We start from the raw sequence: 5882 nt of genomic DNA, 5'->3' as shown, positions 1-5882 counted from the left end.
GAAGCAAATACTTAGTAAAGCTGTTAAACCCTTATTTCTGAGGGTCGGATCTTCAACCAAAGCAGATGCTGCTGTTGCAGAGCTGTTGCATGGGGCAAGGTGGCCCTGAACATGGCATGGCCATGGGGCTGGGGGCACACAGCCCCTCTCCTAGGGAAATCAGGACAACAAGTGGCCCTTAGTGGCTTTCAGATCTCCTCAGGAGAGCTTGAGCAGCCTGGGCAGAGCCTGGCATCACCATCACAGCTCCCTGGGATGCTCTGCACTACGGCCACATGCTCCTCGTCCTGCTCAGGTCACAGCCAGAATTCACTGGTGATGATTCTGAGGCAGAAGAGAGACCCAGGAGGAGCTTCTAAACCTGGCTGCAGATTGCATGCCCATTAGGTACACACAGTTGCTCTAGAGATGCTAAATATTGATGCTTCCCTCTTCCTTGTCCTCAGGCCGGTGGGGAAGCTGAGCACTCGCAGCCACAAACTGCTGAACTAGAAGGAAAATCCTGGGCCTGATTTTTTGCTGGTTCTGCACAGTTACCAACAAGCTCGCTGCGTGGGTGGATGCGTGCAGCTGGGATTAATTCATCTGGAGCTTGTGGGTCCACCCATGTCACAGAGAGGTCCCAGCCCACTCCGTGAGGCTCCGAGAAGGGCAGCACAGACTGGGGATGGTTGCATTTGGAGAGCTAGTGACTTCTGAGGTGTAAAGGAGCTAATAGTGTTTCATTAAATTAGTGGGGATCTGCTTTGAACGGGATGGGGTGCTGGGGGTGTTCTTCCACACAGCTCAATCTTGTTCTTTCCTTTTTTTTTTCCCCCAAAACTCACCTTATGAAGAACATATTTCCAATAATGCCCCTGGAAGGAGCACTTGGTGATTGAGTGGTCTTGGTGTAATTTGCCTGCTGCTGAGTGTAGTGTTTCACTTCTACCTAAATTTGTGCCTATGATTTATGAGTTAATGTTTCCTTCTGTAAATTATATTTAAAGAGAAAAACGAGGCATATTTTTTATTTTTAGAAAACTTAATGTTTATGCTTTATGTGCCATCAGAAGAAATAGAGTATTGCTGTTTTCAGACTATTTTTTCAGCAGGTAAAATGAAATTATTCAGACCAGAGAGCTCTACTTGATATATGAATAGAGTAAAATGAAAAGGCGTTCAAGGCCTGATCCAAAGCCTCTTTAAATCTTTGGGAGTCTTTTTTTTTTTTTTTTTGCAATTACTGAGCCAAGCCCCAGCTGTACAAATTGGGTACACACTGCCTCTATCCTGATGGGGTGGAAGGGCTGGGATGCCACCGCTCTTGCACTGGCACAGCTCGGGTTTGAGTTTCCCCCTCTGAAAACATGGATATTGGACTTTCCAGTGCTGTCATTTAGCCCAGTATTTTCCCTTTTGTTGGCAGCTGTAATGGACCTGCAATGCACTTTTCCAATCACATCAATGTGCAGGGAGCCAGTCTGACATTGTGCTGGGCTTGGCGAAGCGCAAGCGCCGTCTCCGACACCTTCCTGGAGCATCGCCTCGCCTCTCTTCTTCCGTCTCACCTGGCACGAACTCCTGGCACAGCATGCGTTCTCAAAGCCATCACTTTTCATTATATCATCCTCCGAGGTGAGCTCAGGGCTTGTGAAAGTCACCGGAGAGGTCTGTGCTGATGGAGGAGCTCCTGGGGGCACGAGGACGTCTTCCTCACCCGCTCCAGAACTGCTCCGAGCACCCGTGCCTGCTGCAGGGGAGGCAGAGCACCCAGAAAACCTCTCCTCATCCTCATCTCCCCGTTTTCTGCCTGCACAGCACCCACAGAAAAGCCAGGGAGTCCTCTTGTGAGGCCAGCACTGACCATCGGAGCTTTCCTGACAGCAAATTCTCCCATTTGCCACTTTCAAGCCCATTTCCAAATACATCAACACATTCCCTGAACTCGTTGTGCTCCATTTGCTTCCTCAAGCTTATGACTTGTCCTTGTCGAGGGGAAAGTGGCTGAAAAGTTCATCAGCACTTCCCCTTCACCTGGCATTACCCTGTGGGTGCATCCAGCCTTACCCAACCCCTGCTGGTCCCTGCCTGCCCCTGGGCAGCTCCAGCTGCGTCTTCTGCCATATTCCACATCCCACATCCCACCTCTGACATCTCATATCTCATATTTCATATCTCTTATCTCTTATCTCATGTCTCATGTCTCATACTTTGCCTTTTGTACTTCACAGTCACTTGTTTGGGGCTGAATGAAAGAAAATGGCTCAGCATCGGTGAAACAGGCAAGAAGAAGGAAAAGAAGTGATGTCAGTGTTGGGCTGAAATGATTTGTTTCAGCTTAGCACTGTTCTAATCTTTTAAAACCTTTTTCCAAATGTATGCTGAAACCCAGATGTAACTGCATCACAAGCCACCTCCGTCCTTTAAAACATACTGGAATTAGAAATCATTTCCTTGCTGAAACTGCTCAGTGAATCCTCCATGAATTGTTAATGGCCTCCACGCAGTTAAGAAGCTGACATTTTAAAGGAAATTCAGTGTAAAGCAGGTTTGAAAATTTCCATTGGAGCTGTGGCTCCTTCCACATTTCATTTTGCCTTCCCCGCAGCTTTCTGCAGTTTCTACAGGCTCCAAGGAAAAAGAAAACAAAGCAAAACCCAATGTCTGAAGCAAAAATGACTCTGAGTTTTGCAAACTCTGCCATGGTTTTGCTCCTTCCAGGCAGCACGTTTCTGAAGGCAGCATCCTTGAGGTCGCCCCAGGTACCGGTTCCCCAGACAGGGAGACAAAGCCAGGCTCGGCAGGTTTTTATCCCTCGTCAGATTTCTTAAAGGGATTTTTAGCAAGCAGCTCTAAACCCTGAGTGATCCTGCCTCTGCATTGAATAGAAGTCCTCTCACAGCCCCGACTTTCAATCTCTCTTATTTGTTTCTGTCACATACTTTTAAGATCCTTACAGCCCCGAGAAGCCCGCGACCTCATTCAGTCAGAGCAGAGCAGAGACGCACGGGAACCGCTCCCTCTGCCTGCTCAGCACAAAATCCTGCCAACGTGGAACCGGGGAAAAAGTTTGGGCAAAAAGCCTTCTTTTGCATCATCTTTGTAGCGAAGATCTCAGGTGAGGTTAAATAAATGGCACCCTGCAAGGAAACCAGCAGGGGATTTGTGTGGAAACTCCCGGAGCTGTGGGGCTGCGGCAGGGATCTCCATCACGGCGTCATCCCACAAACCTGTGACTGCCTTGAATTTAGGGGGGTGAAAAGGAAGATCTAGCGTAAGCATCCCCCAGCTTTCCCACTGGGCATAGACCCCAAAAAAAGAAGACTGCCCCGTAGTCCATAATTTACCCTTCCTCTACAATATTTAGGGTCCCAAGTAGATCAAATGGGACAGATTTGGATTGGATGAGACACTTGTGCTAATTAATATTTTATGGGGTTATGGATTTTTATTTATTTATTTATTTATTTATTTTCCTCGGCAGCTGGTCTTAAATACAGACCAATTTGCAAAAGCGTTAATTAGCCGTAATTACCAGGCACGCTGTAGCTTCTCGGAGGATTTCCCTCTGTAGAGCTCCAGGCTCATCCCCTCGCCCCCGTCCCGCTGCACCGCTGCTTTCCCGGTGGGCCACGTTTTTTGGGGACTCCGCTCACATCTCCAGATCAAAAGGGCCACGTTCTGCATCAGGTAACAGCAGGGGAGGGCACAAATTGGCCACGCCACCAGCAGAGCAAGCCAGCTCCTTCCTCCACACACACACAGACTTAAAATCAGGGGCTTTCCCCACGCGTTCAGCCCCGACAGAAGGCAGAAGAGGGACGCTCCCCGTGTCCCCACGGCGTGCAGGAGGGGGACCCCATGTGCTGAGCCCACCTCCCAGTGCCCCTTCCAGCCCTCCAGCCCTAGGATTTCTGTTCCCAATTATTTTGGAAATGTTAGCCTCGCTGTTGCCCGCTGTGATTGATGGCAGGCTTTATAGGGAACGGCCGGATTGCAGCTCCAACTCGAGGCAATATATTCGCCATAAATCTAAGTGCTGGGACTCCAAACTCGAATCCCCCTCTGCGCCCCACCAGGCAGCGTTGCTGTGGGAAGAAAGGCAGGGACGTGGGCATCCTTTTGGGCAGCAGAACTCAATCCAATTTCACAGGGATTGCAGGAGACTTTTCAGCATGCTCGTCTGAAACGAGCATTTCAGCTCAGGGATGTTTGCAGTGCTGTTAGCGGGCAGGAATTGGCTAAAACAGGGGCTGAGCAGCTCGGGGGAGCTGGGTCGCCCCCAGATTTCACACGCACATTTGGTACGTGGCACGGGGCAAATCCCTGCCCTGATAAATCTCTCCCACCCCAACCACCTCCAATGCAAAAAAAGGCTTTTTCAGCTATAACTTCTTCAAAGAGAGCACTAAAACGTTAACGAGCATCCATGGAGGTGAAGGAAAGAGGCTCCTTGGAGCAGCACCCCACGGGGCCGGATCCTGCCCGTGTGGCTGCCAGCAGCAGCCCTCTTTTGTGCACGCACACGCTGCTCCTCCGCTTCCAAAGGGCAATTCACGAGCTGGTAAAGGCCTGGCGAATTAATAATAATGAGCTCATTTCCATGCCATCTGCCGAGCGCTTGCCTCGGCGGCGCTTGGCTCCTGAGCAGTTTTTTTCCCCTCTCCTTCTGTCTCGCCCGCTGGACGTGGCTGGGGAGGTCCGATGGGGGAACACCTCCTGGAGGATCTGCGTGGTTTTTGGGAGCATCCCTCCCCTGCTGCCTCAAGCCAGTCTGGGTCCTCTGCCTCAGTGAAAGACATTTTTAGGGGAACAAGCCAGGGAAATCAGTAGGAACTGGGAAAGGGACCAGGCTGCCCCTCCAGCAACACATCTTGCTGTAAGGGACTGAAGGATTTGGGGTTTTTTTACACCGCTGGGCTGATCTCTGTTCCTTCCTCCTGAAACCCACAGCCAGGGCTGCCAGCATGGCCTGCAGGAGGAGCAGAGGTTGTAAAGAGCAGGTAAATCCCCGTGTGTTTTATAGGAGCTGCCAATTGCATCAATTGAGCTGAGCCAAAGAGGGCTCTGGGGGACGGGGACGGCCGTGGGGCTGCTTGCAGAAATGCCCCCAAAATTAGGTTTTAGGGCCCGAGGGTGACCTGTGGTGGACAGAGACCACAGGTGATGGGGAGGGACAGTGACACTGGGCTGAGCGTGTCTGTCCCTGCAGGTATCCCTGTCTGTCTGTCTGTCTGGCACCGCAGAGCTCGCTCCCAGCACGAGGACGCAGCAGGCAAGAGCCGAGTGGTGGGGAGAAACGTGTAAATACATTTTAGTGCTTTCATTGAGCCTAGCGAAGTGCAGCAAAATTCAAATGTCTTCCCATATTGTCCCCGAACTGCCAGGGTTTTTCTTTTTCTCATTACCTTCCTCTCGCAGCTGCTGGTTAATGGGAAGCAGCGATATATGATTTTCCCTCCCCTGACTTATTGTGTGTGTGTATTTGTAGGCTCAGGATATTACACTGGGGATCTATGGATTGTTTTATTTGGTTTATATGGAATTTGGGAGAGCAGGAAACACATTTAACTCTAATCATCTTGGGAACAGGTCACATAACCCGGAGAGCCATGAACCTTTCATAACAAATCTATAGAGCCAGGTGTGAGGGAAAATGAAGTCCATATGTGCGACACGAAATGGGCAAGTAGAAATTTCCTAGGAGCCGTAAATAGGATGTCCGTCCACTTTCACCTGATCATGCAAAATTACGGGTAAGCCAAACCAGATCCCTTCCTACAAACGATGTCCATGACTCTCCGTGACGGCTTTGCCGAGTCCTTTCCACATGAATCTCTATCACATGGGCTGATCCCAGAGCTGTGGTCCCGTGTCAGCACGCTGCTGTACCAGCCTTG

General features: G+C 50.3%; 1 long non-coding RNA gene across 1 annotated transcript; it reads left to right on the top strand.

Moving 5' to 3' along the window:
- The first annotated feature begins 610 nt into the window (after positions 1 to 610).
- LOC311439324 lies at positions 611 to 3450 on the top strand. The gene is made up of 3 exons (XR_014694658.1): positions 611 to 700; positions 1409 to 1617; positions 2214 to 3450. It is a non-coding gene; the product is annotated as an uncharacterized lncRNA (long non-coding RNA).
- Positions 3451 to 5882: the final 2432 nt, after the last annotated feature.

The sequence above is a fragment of the Aythya ferina genome, assembly GCF_964211825.1.
Source record: "Aythya ferina genome assembly, chromosome: 6".
Taxonomy (NCBI): Eukaryota; Metazoa; Chordata; class Aves; order Anseriformes; family Anatidae; genus Aythya; species Aythya ferina.
This window is presented reverse-complemented; position numbering and strand designations above follow the sequence as displayed.